Raw genomic sequence first — 17,650 nt, forward strand, 5'->3', positions numbered from 1 at the left:
GCATCTTTGAATCGAATAAAATATATTTGACATGAGGGGAGATATCTGAGTAAGGTTAGAGTATACTTAAATGTACATCATTGTCTCCATTCTTTGTGTAAAATGGCTTTCAATCGATTATTAATCGAATATAAATATTGTAGAATATCTTCTTTACAGTTCTGTTTAATGGAAAAATATTTTAAGTACATATCTGTTTAGAATCTTGCAATAGTAAAACCAATTTTTGTATAGTTTCCACTTTTTCAATTCAATTTTAGTCTGCATGTCCCCTCAACAGAATTTTATTGTCATTATATCATCGCCAAAACTTTCAGTTCAAAGTTAAGCAAAAGGGTATTAAGTTTGCAAGCCACAACTTTCGCTGGCCACTGGTTTATTTTTCACTTGGGGTTTTTCAATTTGAATTTAATTTCGGTGGGTGGTAAAAATGGTTGCATAACTCAATGGGCAAAAGCTAATCAAATTGCTGTGAATAATTATTATGCAAAACCAAAAATGGGGCCATAACAATCAATGGCAATAAACTTGGCCAGCCGACGAATAAACGAGACTTTGATTTAGTGCAACAACAAGGATAATAACAGTAGAACTCTAGGCGCTATACGAGCAGACAATAAAACAAAACAAAGGCTAATGCCAGCAGCAGAAGCATCAGTAAAGAAGAACAACATCGAAACGAGAGCAGCGAGAGCAAAATCCAAATGCAGGCGGCAACTTTATGGCCAACATAAAAATCCGATTCTTTGTCACGGTCTCACTTTATCCTACATTCTATGGCACGCAGCCTGAATGTCAATGACAAAAGCCGACAAAACTTCTGCAGTCAAACACGCACACACTGCGTATGCGCAACGCAATGTCAGTCGAAAAGGAAGTGGACGTGGACGTGGACGCTGCTGAGAGTGGAAGTGGTTGGGGGCAGTGGTAAACAGAATGGCAATGGGAACGGTAACAGCAAATTTATGAGTGCCACAAATTTGATAGTTGTAGAGATGACGATTACTGTCGCTCGCTCTCTCGTAACTTGTTGCCTTCCTTACTTAGAAGAGTACGCGAGGGAGAAATGATAAACTTTTGCACCTAATGCCACATCAATATGCAAAGCCAACCAATTTTGGCATAAGAAGCTGGCAAAACGCTTTGCTAAGCTGCTTTAAAACTTAAAGTTCATTTAACTTTTGCAATCATCCAGAGAGAATAACATGAGGCGGGGGCGTGGTAGTTGTGGGCGGTCGAGGCAAAACCAAAAGCACGCCCAAACGATGGTTACGCCAATTTATGATTTATTAACAACAACTTACAAGTTTAAACTGCAACTTATGCGACTCTTAGATACTCTACAACAGATCAAAAAATTGTTTTAATTTGTGTTTAATTGATTCATTAATAACTGATTTTATTTTCATACAAATATTTCTGTACAGCAGTACAGTAATATTTCCATCATTAAATTTTATCAAAACTATTACGAACCAATCTTTGAAATTCTTTTAAAGCTGTAATGATTGTCTATCTGACTTACATATATTTGAGAAGTAAACTTAATAAAAAAAAAATAAAAGTAAATCAAAATTAACAGAAAATCTCTCCCAAAAAGTGAAGGTTATATCTTAAGTAAACATTTTTGAAATCTATAAATATTCTCATTAATATATATTCTCTAATGAAGTGTTGTATATAAAAATAAAACACAATCAAAATGAACAGACACTGCGAAAAAAAAAAGAATTTCGAAGAAAGTGAAAGCTACCTCTTTTTAAACTATAACGAATTTTTTCATATCATTCTTCTTCATTCATATCTTTATGTTCTATTTGCCATTCATATTTTTCAAATGAAGTGTTCTAAATAAAAATAAAAGTAAATCGAAATGAACAGTTAAGAAAGAAATTCTTTCAACTCTATAAATAATTTCTCTCTCATTCATATTTTAAAGTGTTCTAAATAAAAATAAAAATTTAAGTTAAATCAAAATTTTGAGAAACACATTCGCAAAAAAGTGATAGTTATCTCATAAGTACGGAATTCTTTGAACTCTATAAAGCATTCCTCTCTTATCTTTGGTAGAATTAATCCATTGTGCTCAGTATGCAGGGTATAGAATGCTAAGGGCCTCTTTAAACTAATTGCATAAATAAATATGAACGAACTGTAATGATTGCAAAGCTGAGAATGAAGTGAGTAATTTTAATTAAATGTTTTCGTTTTGTTGTTTTCGACCCAAACTTTGGTAAGCAGCTGGTAGTGGAAGTATGCAAACTGGACAATCGTACTATAATACCCCTAAGGTTAAATCACCGACACGCGCCAGCAATGGCCACCTCTCGACCACACATACACACACACTCACACATATAGAGGGGCAGACACCAATTATCTAGGCAAGTGAGCGTGTAATGGGACGAAACCAACGTTGTCTGCTTGTCTTTTCTTTTGCTTTTCGTCTTTTTTTTTTGGGTATTGGAGCTTTCTTTTTTTCATTCTTAGTTGTCGCTTCTTCTGTTTGTTGTTGTTGCTGTTGTCTCTTCTCTGGAGTTCAGCAGCTTTTGTTGCTGTCTACGTTGTCTTGTTCTGCATTAAAATTGACCAAATGATTTATGATTCGGTTGCCCGTCGTGCAGAGTTGTGTGTGGTGGTAGCTTCATTTTGTGGTGCTACTGTTCCCGCTGCTTCTACTGATGTTGCTGCTGCTGCTTTTCAATAATACGCGGTCCAGCATTAAATTTTAATAGCCTTTTTGGCAAGCTCAAGTGAAGCGTTTCCCACCACAGACAATGCAAAATATGTTGTGTACTCTCCACACAAACACACACACACTCGGAACAGATTATTTATGAAGTGGCTTCAATTGAGGCAAACGTTGGTCATAAATTTGGCTGGATTTTATATATGAATTTATGCACTTGTCTTGTCAGTAGTTTTTAGTGTGTCTAATGCGAATTTATGGCTCATGCAACTCAAATTCAATGATTGCTCAGCTCAGTTCAGTTCGTGCGTGGGAGGCGACCAGAAGAGAGACGAATTCAGTTTGTATGCCAATCAATCATAATTTGTAACTGTCGCCGCTGAATGTGGCAAGCAACAGCAACAGCAGCAGCAGCAGTGGCAGCATTGAGTGATGAAGTTGTTGCTGTCGCGACAACCAAAGCCAAAACTCAACAAACAAATCGAGTCGAGTCGAGTTGAGTTGAGTTGAGTTGTGTCCCGTGCCGGAGTTCACTTCAGTCCGGCAGACATGCAGTCAAAATTGACGACGTCGCTCTGCATGTGTGTCACCTGGCGGGGCGAGGAAAGAGAGTCGTCCCCCCTCTCACACCTTGTGTGTGATATGAAATTTTGGCTGTTGTCTCTCTGATTTATCGTGAATTTTGTACGCGTTCTCGCTTCTGGCCTGCAAGTCGAAAAACAAACACGAACACAAATAGAAACACAAACACAAACAAACAAAAGGCGCAGGCCAAGTTGACAACTGTCGCGTCGTCATCGTCGTCGTCCTCATTCACGTCCTCGCTCATCCTCATTCTCGCTGTCCTCGTCTGATATGCTCGAATTTGACAAATGTCTGACAAATCCTGTCAGCTTCTACTATGGCTAATGAAAGGCAATTGCCGCTGCAAAAACAAAAGAAAAATGTACAACAAAAATTCTCCAAAAATTCCGAAAGCGCCAAAAAAAAAAAACAACGATTCATTGCTGGGCAAATCCTTGACACGTGCTTCCGCTTAGCTGCATCATTGCGATTGCGTTTCATAGCATTTGGCATTATTATGAGCATTATTATATATTGTATTTTTTAAATTCCTCATACGGTTTGCTCGCACACGCGTGACCAAAAGCCAGAAGCCAAAGACAGGCGTCACTTCAACACTTGTTGTTATTCCCAACAGGTAAATGCTACATGAATTAAACATCCTTTCACTTATGAAGAAGGCAAAGTTTTTAGGAAGCACACTAGCAAGCCCAGGGTTCAGATCAAAAGGAATCACGAGTAGATAACAAATTTTTGAGAGGTTGACAATCTGAAATGGGAAGCTAAGAGGAAATATAAATGTTGTAAATATGGTAGATACATATGTTAAAGAGGAAATATATGAGATACAAATTAAGGCAAGAATTATGAATGATGAATGAAGTCGTTTTTGATTATTATTAATTAACTATCTTCATCCTATTCGCATATTTTGACATTAAGAATTTATAGCTAAACTAATTAAATTCAATAGTGTGTTTCCATATTGATTTTTATAACAATTTTAATTCAACAAGCAATTTTATAATACATTTTAGAGATAGAGAATGTAATCAAAAATGTAAAGGTGAATGTTTATGCTTAAGTTTCAAAGTTTATTTACCATGAAGTTTTTGTCAATATCTTTTCTAATACAAATTTTATATTGTGTTTCTTATATAACTCTTTACCTATACTCTTTTTTTTCTGTAAATTTCCCTTCTAATAAACTGTTTCAATTATTGTTATTTGTTTATCATTATTTAATTTCATCTCAGTACTATAAACTAATTATGTTGTTAACGAATTTTAATTATACTTTTTAATCATGCATTTCTACATAGATTATTATAACAACTTAAATTTAAACAATCAAATGTTGAACTAGATACGTTAAATATAAATTATATGGGACAAAATATAAAACTGGAATTATCGCTGCTAAATGACAAAGTAAAGTATTTATTTATTAATTTATTATCATATTTACATTCACGTATACTATAAGCTAATTATGTCGATTACAAATTTCAATTACATTGATTAAACTAAATGGTGTATTTTACATGGATAAATATAACAATAATAATTTGATATTATCAAATTAAGCTTAAAAGCTAATATTGTTTCTCTAATATATCTCAAATCAATAAATAATTAAAGCCATTCGCTAAATATATTTCAAACTAATGCCGTGATATTAGACGAATTCTCGTTGCAGCAAAATAAATCTAGTTTTTGTTGAGTTTTCAATTTGAAATTTCATGGCATTTTAAATATTTGACATAGGCTTAAATTTGATTTCCCAGTTGAGGTAGCGCAGTGTAGTCCATTTGACACACTGGAATCTCAGATTTGACTGGAAACCACACACACAAACACTCTCAAACACACACACTCACACACACACACATAAAAGCTGTTGCAATAGGCTGCCATTTAAAGTGGATGCCTGAGCGACTAGCTGCCTGGTCAGCAGTGATTTGTGTCAAAGTGTCGAGCCCGGGCACAGTCAAGTAAATCAAAGCGAGCTCTCTGCTGGCTCAGAGAGCTCAGAGCCAACAGTTGCTGCCACAACAGTTACGACCCAAACACTCGAGCACTAACACCAACACGAACACGAACACCTTTTCTCTTTCCATCCTTTATTTGGCTGCCATCGGTCATTTTTCATGTTGGCATGGTGGTCACCAGGGTGGAATGGGGAGGGGGAGGAAACAGAGTGTGGCCAAAGCGAATGTGAATGCGATTATTGATTGGTGTTCACCTAAATTCATGGATGGCTTGAACGCTGACGAATCATCTATCTAACTATGGCCAAAAGTCAAGAGTCCCGCTCTCTCTCTCCCACTCTTTGCTTCTATTTTCCTGTCACTTTTAGCATTATTATCAGCATAGATGAAACAACAGCAGCTGCAGTTGCACTGTGTGTTGAAGCAGGATGGAAAATATGGTTCGCATCCATTGCAAAGTTTGACGTTTATGTGACATTTGATATCAATTTGCGACGACAATTGAATTTTCAATTTAGGAGTGCTGTTTGTTATAACGCGTTCTGTTTGTCCTCGCTGCTGGGAGACAGTTTAACTGACAGACAGACACACAGACAGATGGTCAGTCAGACAGAGAGTTGGCAAAACGATGCGTTTTCATGTCAATTAGCAATTTATGCGTGCAAATTTGTTTCGTGTTTTTCAATTGCCCGTTGAATATTTAATTGCCAGCCGCAATGAATTGAATGCATTCGTTCACTCATTCAGTCATTCACTCATTCAGACCGCTGAATGTGCCGCAGAGTGCTACTATCATCAATGTCTAAATAAATATCGAGTAAATGCAATCGTTGATTAAATCAAAACTGAAATTCCGCTTTAAAAATCGCTGAATCAATTCATATTCATATTTATTCATTTCTCGACTATTCAGCTATTCATAATGCGTTATTAGATTACAGCAAACGCATACCAGTAATTAGTGCGATAATTAATATGGATTTATGCTTGAATTCAATTTGATCTATTTTCATCTGTTTTCCTCCCAAAAACGTCCTTGCGGAAGGGTTCAATTTCCGTTTGCTTTCCAAACGTTAAACAGCTGCTAGTTGAAACTAATTTGAAATTCAGGTTAACCGGAATGTTGGATAGCATTTTACATTGTTTTCAAGAGCAAAAACTACAATTTATTCAATTATTTGGGAAGTATTTGGGAAAAAAATAAAGCTGGATTTATGTCATACCAAACTTGTTTTTGCCGAACTCTCTGCCTTAGAATTTGAACTGTATTTTTGCATCACACACAGGTTATGGCATATTTTGGCATTATGATTTTCTTCCATCTTTATTGTCATTTGGAGCTGCATTGAAATGAATACAGAGACAGAGTTTGATCTCCGTTTAAGTACCAAATAAAGCAGTCTCTACTTTTGAGTCGACATGTGGCCAGGTTGTTTGTAAGCAAATTGGACAAAAAGTTTTCAAAGATATAACATTTTCTGGCCAAGTATTGCAGCAGCAGCTGCTCTGCAATTGTTCTGATTTATGCCGTCTAGCCACAATTTGAGGCACTGCAGCAGTTTGTTGATTTTCATACTTCTTTTGTGTTTGCAAGCAGCAGAAAATTGAATAAAAAGCATAACAGCAACTCTTAATTATGTTACGGGAATATTCTGTGGGAAAAAGAAGCTGCCAAATTTTAATGCTTCTTATATATTAAAGCTGTGCACAAAGCAAAAGCTGAGCGTGTCCTGTTTTGTAAGTGCTGCTGTGTTTGCCTGTTAATGAAAGCTGTGTTGCCTGCGGCTCTCTTTCCGGGAATCAAGTGCCCACATATATACAACCAGGCAAAGGTGTCTGTCTGAAAGTCTATGTGTTAAAGGGATGCTGGGGAGCCTTGTACTGTTCACTGTGTGTGTGCTGTGGCTGCGCTGTGAATCCTTCTTACCAAGCCAAGGCATAAATTCTACCAACAAAATGGCGGAAGTAATATTTTTCATATCAGCATACGCTGTGAATGCCAGCACACACACACAAAAAGAGCGAGGGTTGCTGGACAAGTTATAGAGGTAAATCTCAGCTTTATTCTTTAAGATTCATTGAAAGATCCACTTTTAATTACTTTTCATTTTTCTTTTTCATTTCATGCGAATGCAATATTCGTTTCATTTCTAAAATGTACAATATTTTTTGGCAATATCTACAGCATCAAATCGTTTTAGTAAAATGAAGTTGAGTTGGCAATAACTTAAAGCCCAACCTCGTATAATAAGCATATAACGCAGCATGTTAGTTGTCTGGACTGTAGCAATGTTTGGTTGTAGTTGTTGTTGTTGTTGCTGTTACTGTTGCCAGCTTCAGCGGAAGTGCGCTATGTCTGTAAGTCCGCAAATGCCCAGTCGGTAAATTTAAATGCTCATCTTAGCCGGAGCAAAGCATATGCATGTGTGTGCACACACACACTCGCACACACACACCGAGACATTTTCATAATTGTGTGGCGAGTATCTATGGGTGCAAAGATAGCATATATAATATTTAGTGGCAGCTGCTGCAAAGTTTTCGGCATTCGGCATTTTCATTGCCGCCGGCCGCTGGCGGCGTTGTCGTTGTCGTCGTTGGCGTTGGCAACTGCGAAACTCTCGCAACTCTGGTTGAGAGGATGAGAGCTTGGAACATTAAGATGGCCAGGACTTTTGTTGTTATTTATGCAACGGAAAAGGGAAGTTGATGCTGGCAACTCCGTTAGCTTTAAGATGGTTTCCTACTCCTAGGCGGAAGTTTGGCACTTGCCACATTGCAACACACACTTGCCACACACAGTAGAGACAACTCGCCACATGTGCATTTAAAATCCTTATAATTGCATGCAGTTGGTTGGCCTGGCAACAGTTTAGCAAACGTAGTTAGCCAACTTTCGGGACGCCGCTTATGCAATTTGCCATTTGATTTATGACGCTCACCGCATAATTTAATTAAATAAACGCGGGCCAAATGATAGTCCCGACAGCGACGGCGACACCGCCACCGCAGCATCAGCCTGGCTTTTCTCTAATTATTGATTTCTGCCACACTTCAAGCAAAGTGAGAATTATTGTTGGAGAGGGGAAAAAGAAAACCTTAAAAGCCTAAACCACAACATTTTACCTGGAAAATGTTGGCAGAAAATGTGGCATTTTATATAATTTATCATTCTGCCGGGCTTTCGGGGCACAAACACATATCACCATAAATAATATTTATAGACTATTTTCGAGCCCCCTTTGGTGCTCTCGCCACACTTTGCAACTCAACTTAATCTACATAATTTTTGCTACGTCCCTTTTCACAAGCGGTTTGATTTACACAGAGGATAATCATTAAAGGGACAGCAGAATTTATACAAAACAACATAAATGAGGAAAAAAATAGAAACCATCTCTAGTTTATGTTGTATACCCTGCGAAGTTAAAAACGCAGTAAATTGATATTGAAATATAGTTTTTTTTATTTTGTATATAAGGTAAACGTTTTTATTCGAATACCTTATATTTATTATTCCATATAATGTTTATACTATTAAATTCGAGTTTTTTTAATTAATGCATCAAATCACATTCTTAATTTATTAAGTGATTGTAAATTAGTTAACATTCTGCAAAGTTATGAAATTTCTCACTGGCGCCATCTATGGCTCATTGCTTGCTAGGTGCTTGTGCTTATTAGCTTAATTTTTGACTACTTTTTCAAGAGGTATCTTTGACTCGAGCCCATTTATTGTTTGCATTTTTTCTTGATCTTTTTTTTGTAGTTGTTTTTTGTTATTTGCCTGTTTATTTATTTACACAGAAAGTAAGTAACTAGTGAAGTTGTTGGCAGCCTGGTCGAGGTTGCCTGTTGGCGATTGGGGTTGGAGTTCTTTTTTTCCAGAAAGGTTCAGGTTCAGACGGGTTTAATAATATACGAGCATATAAAGCAGCGGCAGCGGCAGCGGCAACGACGATTAGAGAGTGCCAGGCTGTTGTGTGTGTGTGGGTCCTTTTATTATTGTTGTTACAACCCGTCAGGCAGGTTGTTGTTGCTGATGATGTTGGTGTTGTGGCTGCTGCTGTTGTTGTTGTTGTTGTAGTTGATGATGTGTTTTTGCAACTGTGTGCCTGAAGTTTTTGTGGCATCGTTTACATAAATGCCACACGCACATGTAGCCCGCTCCTAGACAGGTTCCCCTACTCCCCTCTCGCAACTCCCTTCTCATCTTCTCGGCAAAACAAACGCAATGAAAACCAAAGAATAAAAAAGGAAAAACAAAATAGAACCCAACGATTATCCTTTTTTAATAGACTCATAAAACGGTTATTAACTTTGTTTGCCCGTTGCACAAAAAGTCATATAATATATGTATAACTGTGTGGGAGTGTGTGTGAGTATGTTTGTGTGTGTGAGAGAGATCGTCGTATATAGTGTTTCATTAAAGTGATTTCATGGCTTTGCCCCTTGGTCCGCTGCTGTTGCCTCAATTTATTATGTTTTTGCATAGTTTTTTTTTTTTTTGGTTTTTGCGCAGTTTTCGGTTTTTGGCTGAGTATCGTTTGTTCTGCCAGGGTTGCCAACGACGAGCGAAATATGTAAAGAAATTACATTTGACATTAATAAATGAGGAGCTGAATCTCGCTGGGCGCGACGCAAGTCGTTGCAACTTGAACCCGTGGCTGCCACATGATGCTACCAAAGCTTGTTTTTTTTTTTTTCTGTTTTGTTTAACGTTGACTGGCAAATTGTTGCTACGTGCTGATGGCATATTGAGTTCCATAGCGAGCTTGTCATTCGATTGCGAAATTGGGCAAATTGATTGATGGCAAGTAAAGGGCCTAATTTCTATTGTCGAGTGCGATTATGAAAAGGGTTTGACTTGCGGTTACCAAATGATAGTTTACGATAAACTTTATACACTATAGAAAAACCTTTTTTGCAGGTCATTTCAGGGTCGTACAATTCATCCTTCAATTCAGTTTTTCTCTCTCTCTCTCTGTCTGTCTGTTGCTTGTTATTTCTGATTTTGCAACTGGCAAATACAATTTCACTTTTACTGCGTTACAACCAAGAGCAACGCCCATTCGCCCCTCCCCAGCGGACTGAGAGCTGTGTAGTTGCCACACAGCAAAACAAGATAAATGAAATTCTGATGCAAATTTGATTTGTTTGTAAATGTTCGACGCAGCTAGCAGAGAGAAAAAGAGTGAGAGAGAGAGAGACCCTTGTTGCAGTTGCAGCTGTTACTGTTGCGGGGCAGCAACAGCAGCAGCAGCAACATGTTGCAACAGCTTCTCGTTTCCATTCGTTTCGGTTGACATTTTTATGCGCGTATGATTAATTATGCAACTTTGCCCAGCCAGCTCAGCTCTTGGGGGACTTTAATGCTGCAGTGCTGCAATGCTGCTGGTGTTAAAGTCTCAATCGCATCAATCAACATCAACGTCTTAAACAAGGAGGCGGTGGATATTGAAAAGGGCTCCACAATTAGCGGCAATTAAAAAAATAGAAAGGGCTAGCTAGCATTACGATACGAATCGCTTTGAATATTTAAATATAAAAGGAAAGTAATTAGCAAACATCACAAAGAGTGAGAGAGAGAGAGGAACGTATTTACTTATGCTGCCAAATGGAACTCGAAAGTGTAGGCGTGTGGCAGGCGCATGCATAACCGAAATGCTAACAGAACTTAATCACTGCGACTCATGCGATTGCCGTGACTAAGCGCCAAACGTGAGAGCTCTGCGAGACTCGGGACTAGGGATTCTCACGCAAACAGCAAACGGCAACGGCAGCGGCAAATGGCAAACACACAAAAAAACAACAGAGAGAAAGGAAAAAATATGAAATAACAAGGAGAGAGACTGACTGAAAATGGAGTTGCCACTTTGCATGCCACACTGGCTCCACTGGCTGCAGCCACATGCCGTTGCTGCCCCCACAGGCAAAACTGGAAAACAGGGAACTGAGAGCTGGGAAACTGGTAACTGGGCAACAGTCAGACAGTCGTACGCAAATAGAGGCAGCCATCCGGACGCGTTAATGCCGAATGGTCCATTTGAGGCACGTTTCAGTTATTAACGGGACTGCTTCCTGGTTGCTTGTAAAGTGCATGCAACTCAGTCAGTCAGTCTGGGATGGGAGAGTGGCAGTGGGCGGAGCTGTTAACGTGACCAATACGCTTGTCATTGCCATGATAATCAGCTTTGTGCACGCCGCGAATTGGTCAGCAATGTGGCAACATCAATGTGGCAGCTTCTCCCCCAGCCTGTTGCCTCCTGCTGCAGCATGTTTGTCCAGCAGTTACGCACGATGTGGCACTAACAGCAAATATTTGTTAAGCAAGTCCTGCAGAACATCGCTTTGCTAATAGCCTACAATATGGGAGACAGACTTCAAATACAAGATAAGCCACAACTTGTGCAGCTGCTTCAGGCTCAACAAACTTCTGAGAAGCAATATCAATACCTTTCAACGGGCGACAATCTGCTAAGATTTCCATCAAGTCTTATTATAAATTAAAACTACTCTCACAGAGTCTTAGCAGTCTTCATGTCATTTAACATAATTTAATTCATAACTTTTAAATTGTCGATTTTAACAATATTTCATATGTGAAATATTGTATCTTTTGCATATGTACTTAATTCTGATGCATGTATTAAACATATTTGATATTCATTGAAGAGAGAAAAAGATTAAAACCTTTCATTCTGTTGTATTAAATTTCTGAGATTTCAATCGAATCATTTTTAAAATAAACATTTTCTTTTTGCAAACTCACACAATTTAATTCTCAGTATTTTAATAGTTCTTTTTAATAATATTTCACAATTTTCCTAATTGTCTCTTTTTGGTAGTTTGTAATCCTTGGCATACAATATTTGATATTGATTTGAGAGAAGTGAACTGAATTGCAACATGAACTCTATTTTACAACGTTAATTGAACATTTTTCAAAACGTTTTTGTTTAAATTTCGTAAACATTTCTGCTTGCATTTTACGTATAATATTTTTTCCATTGACATATTTGCATTGCATATTTCATTGTTTTGGCATATCGGAAAGTTTCGTGGCTCTGCTCGAGAGGGGTAAAGAAGGGGGATGAATTTGGGTGAAAGGGGCAAAGTATACTGTGTTTGATTTTGATTTTATGTGAAAACAAAGTCGCTTTGACTGTGGCCGTGTGTGGCCATAAACTCCAATGAAAATTGAATGAAAAGCGAGTGCAAACGCTTGAATAAACAATTTTTGGTACGTCGTGAATTTTTGTCAATTGCAATTGTTTATTAAAATTCAATCTAAACCGATTTGCGGTACAGATTCTAATAAAAATATAAATAAAATATGCAGTAGATTTAATTATTTTTGTTCGCTTTTTTTTTAGTCCATGGCGAAAATAGTAAAAAACACACATGTCAATTCAGATAAGGCAACGTGGCGTATACGCAACATGAAATTGAAGTGTTCAATGCTTTTCGATATTTTTTATATGTGTCTGTGTGTGTGTGTGTGTGAGTTTGCGGTTGTGTTTTTGTATGTGTGTGTTATTCGCGGTTGTGAATAGCCTTGGCAGACATTAATTAGATTTTATGATTTACGGCACTTGATTTCCAGATGCGATTGTTTTAATGCCTCGGCAGTTCCGCTGCCGCTTCAGTTGCTTCAGTTGCTGTTGCCTCAGTTGCTGCTGTTGCTGCTGTTGTTGGCTTAATGAAGTTGTCTGTTGTCTGTTGTAATTAGAAGTAATAATAATTTCCTAGCCAGAGTCATTACGAATTTGGATTGCGGCCAAGGAAATGCCATTAATCAAATTAGCAAGCGCATAACTTTTTATGATTATGCTCAAGATAGTCGTCGTGAGTCCTTCTGCCTTGTCTCTTTGCATCCTCAGTCGGAGTGTCCTCTGCTCAGTCGGGTTATTCTCTCTGACTCTCTGGCTGTCAGTGATAAGGGGGAAAGCTGTGGGAGTCGCGCATATGCAAAAGATAAACTTGGCTATCAGCGGGACAGGCCGCTGACAGCGTCGTGGCTTGCTCGTCGTTTTGTTCTCAACATTGTACTTCTTATTGTTTTATGCTATTTATTTTTTTAATAAACAATCTTTCTAATGAAACGCCAGTCGACAACGACAACGACGATGGGAGATGGAAGATGGAAGATGAGGCCACAAGCAACAGCCGCAAAATTAATTACGATAAACCCGCCCGAGGGGGTGGGGGGGGGCAAATGAAATGCTCACTCGAGCGGGAAGAAGGACAAACTCGCGGCATTCTAATGGCTTTGCAGCAAGTTAATAATAATTGAAAAATTTCATAATTATTAAATGCAGCTCTTGTTGTTGTTGTTGTTGTTGGAATAGTTGTTGTTTGTGTTGTGCCCCTGTGTGCTTTGTCGATATGTGACCCAAGTCTCAGCTTAATTAGCCCAAATTATCTCATTGTGGGAGGCGTGTGTGTGTGTGCGTGTGTGTGTATGTCTGTGAGTGGGTGTGTTTGGTATCGTGTGTGTGTGTGTAAATGCCTATGCACTTACAAGTGCCAATTAATTCTCATAGCATAACAGCAGGCGATTGCCTTGGATTGAAGTCAATAGTGCAAGCTATCGATATCACAGTATCAGAGGCACTTGCAAGTTCCAGTGTTGGCTAACGTTGCAAATGCTGTCGAATCCTTGGGCTAAACTTGGCGGAAATTTGAGAATGAAAACTTCATGCAAAGAAGATGTATTTAAAACTACACCAAGAAAATTTGCGGTCAAAGCTTAAATCAATTTTTACTTTAAATTCATTAAACGTTGTTTGCGAAATTTTTAATTGAATATTTCAGTGAACAATTTAAGCTAACGAAAGAGTAAACAAATAGTTTTATTTGCATTTATTAATTAAATATTATTCGCAGCCAAACAAAGTAATTGATAAACAAATGTTTTCGTTTGCAATTTTAGCTTGAAAATGGCCAAAAACCGGCTGCTGTTGCTGTTGTGTTGGTGAACTCGTTTAATTTGGCATTTTGGGCAAGGGATATTTAACGCATTTTGACCTAATTTTGCCCAACGACGACAATGCCAGACAGCAACAACATTGTTAAGACCCACATCAATGACAATGGTACGCAGGAGTTCGAGCTAGAATTGAGCTAGGTCTGGTGGCACTTTGCACTGATTATGGGCAAATAGCTTTTGTGGCCTAAACAGTTTTGCCAGCTTGGCAGTTGTAGTTGGGCCTGTTTGGCTATTTGCAGTTGCTGGCAGTTGTGTTGCCTGCATTTAATGTGCAATGTAAGTGAAATTAACAGCATAACTGCATTTGCTATTGACACGTGAATCTCGCTCCCCCCTCCGTTCAAATTGTAAAATGTCTTTAAGTCGAACACATTTAAAGTGTGCAGTCAAAGGATTAACTAAGACACAATTCGAGCAAGCAATATGCAAATGACAGACACAGTCTGTCTTCTCCAGTTCCATCTCCAGCGCCAGCTCCTGCTTCTGCTCTTGCTGCTGCTTGCAAGTTTCAATCAAAATGCAAATATTGATGCAGTTGACATATGACGTTGCTTCGGCCAGCCGACGAGCTCAAGTGGCAAACAGAACTCCGAATCAAAATCAGAGACCAGCCTCTCAGCCTCTGAGCTTGTGATTCAGCTTTAGTCAGCATGCCATAAGCTACAACAGCATGCAGATTTATGATAACAACACCACCAAGCGAGAGCAGAGAAGAGAGAGATGGTTGCGAGGATATATGCATAAGCCCAGTGCTCGGCTTTGGAAATGCAATAACAAAGGATAAAATAATAAGATTTAGCTCTTGACTCTGCCATCAAGTTTGGCCCAAACGCGATGTGATGTTGCGCCAGTGTTTTATTAAAATGCAAACACAAACACTGATAACAACAACAACAACATGAAAGGGACGTAGAGGGCGCATCAAGACGCCATAAGATTGAATAATGGAAGCAACATCGGCAACAACAACAGTAACAACATCAACAACAACAACAGCAACAACATGCTCAGCAGGTGCCAGGAGCTGCGGGCTTGTAGATAAATTAAAAGCAAGACAAAGAACAGCAACAAAAAAAAAAGAACTCAACGCTACAACTACAACAGCAACAACCACAACTTGACAACAAACAACCAACCAACAACCAGCAACAACAACAACCAGAAGTAGCAAAGCAAATAAGAAGCAAACACCAAGAGCAGCAGCAGCAGCCGCTGCCAAGGTAACTTTTTGTTATTATTTTTCAATTTCTTCTAAAGTTTGATGTCATTTTTCAAGTGCTTATGATGTGTGCGCCTGTGTGTGTGTGTGTGTGTGCGTGTGTGTATATGACGGTGTGTATGTATGTGTGCGTCTTGTGCATTGTTAAACAATTTTTGATTAAGTTTTGCATAGAATTTCAATTTAGTCTGGCCGCACAAAAGAAAACTTCTTCCTCAATTCACGTCAGGCCTTTGTCATTTTCCTGCCCGGAAAATTATTACAATACATTGTATTTGTGTGCGTATGTGTGTGTGTTTGAGCATGACAAAGCAGAATTCAACTGGTTGCCCGAAAAAAAAAGAAGCAGACTGGTCAAGTTCTCAAGTTATCTGTGCAATCGTAAAGCCTGCAAAACATTTTCATTCAGTCACTCAGTTATCACAAAGGGGGAAATTCAATTAAATTTTACTTTTGAAATGCGCACTGAAAGCATTTTAATCATTTGTAATGCATTTGCAAAAGGGCATCAATAAATAAATATATCTATTTTTAGAGAGCTAATTGATTAAAGAAAAATGTCTCTAAGCCTAGCTCAATTTAGACGCAAAAACAATTTGAGGTATTTCAAAAGAAAATATGTGAAATTAAAATAAATATTTGTGAGTGAGCTGAAGTTTATTTAGCAACAGTTTGAAAGAGTATTCGATGAGAGAATGAAATGCATATCTTTATTTATTTGAACTTTAATATTTACAATTTCGTTAACAGCAAAAGGAAGCATCATTCAATCGAATATGTTGTTTTAGTAGCCATATTCTGAGACTGCATCTGTCAGCCGTAATATAGCACTAATAACGCTTCGTGATTTATGTTGCAGCTCATCCTGACTGCGAGTTGTATTTTGATTGTATCGACAATTGCTTTCGCTGCAATCGAATCAGACTTCTCAGATACGAGGCGAGTGTGTGCTCGAGTGGCAATTCATCAAGCTGACTTGGCAGGCAGATGAATCAACCCAATAAAAAGCCAGTCAAAGCAATTTATAGTTATACAAATAGTGTATAAAATGTGTGTATATATATGTAAAAGTATGTGTGTTCCGCACTTAAGAGCCGGAAAGTTGTTGCGAGAAATTTTAATTGAATGGCAACGGATTGAAAAAGTTTGCGACGCCACTAAAATTGATTACACACATGCAACACTCAATGGAGGCAACACACATATTGAGATATTGAGAGCTTGTTCAAGCAGAAAGGGAAGGGAAGGGAGTTCAGGGGGAACGCCGCAACACTTGTGTCAAATGCATGTGTTAAGCCAATATTCTGGGCTGTGTGGCTGTGTTGCAAGTCCTGTCGCTTTGCCGGCTTGTTGCAATTTATTCTAATCGCTTGTCAGGCAACAGCAGCAGCAGCAGCAGTAGCAACACAAAAATCGAAAGGAGGCAAACAGTAGGCAACACTCGTTGGTGCAACGATGCGTGTAACGAGCTGCAACTGGCGTCAGAACGACGGTTAACCAAGCTGAGCCGAGTCAGGTCGAGATCAGGCAGGCCATAAGGTTGCTGCCACTGCTGCTGGTGTTGCTGTGGCGTTGCCAATTGAGTGGCGGCAATCAATCTGTGCCCCCGGAATGTGTGTCAAAAGCCGCCTATGCCATAAGCAGAAGCAGTCCGTCTGCTCTCCCCTTGCTACCTGCCACCTCTCAGACTCATTTGATTGACTGATTGACGGGCTGATTGATTGACTAACTGACTGACTGACTGTCGAACTGACTGCTTGTTGTGTCGCCTTATGCCACTTAATTGACGTCAATCGCATTGGATATTTTTTTTGTGTTGTTGGCTAAAAATCACAGCTCGTTAGTCAAGTTTTGTTGCGTCGTCGATTGAATCCAATTCGTAGAGCATGTTGCATGCCACATTTTGAAATAATTTTCAGAGAGCAGAGAGTGAGTGCTGTGTGCTGAGTGTGTGTGGTCTAGGAGTATGAAATTTGGCAATTATTAAATGACACACAACTGAAGAGGGTCTTCAACAAGCAGGCGCTGCCACGCCTTCTTTTGTTGTGCCTAAACCACAAATCAGTTTTACCACCAAATCAACGACAACTACATGACAGCTGAGCACACACACACACACACAATCTTGCACTCACACCACCAGAAACTTATTTCTTGCTTCGCTTCAAGTTGTTTCTCTGCTGCCTTTTAAATTG

The sequence above is a fragment of the Drosophila sulfurigaster genome, chromosome 3, assembly GCF_023558435.1.
Source record: "Drosophila sulfurigaster albostrigata strain 15112-1811.04 chromosome 3, ASM2355843v2, whole genome shotgun sequence".
Lineage (NCBI taxonomy): Eukaryota > Metazoa > Arthropoda > Insecta > Diptera > Drosophilidae > Drosophila > Drosophila sulfurigaster.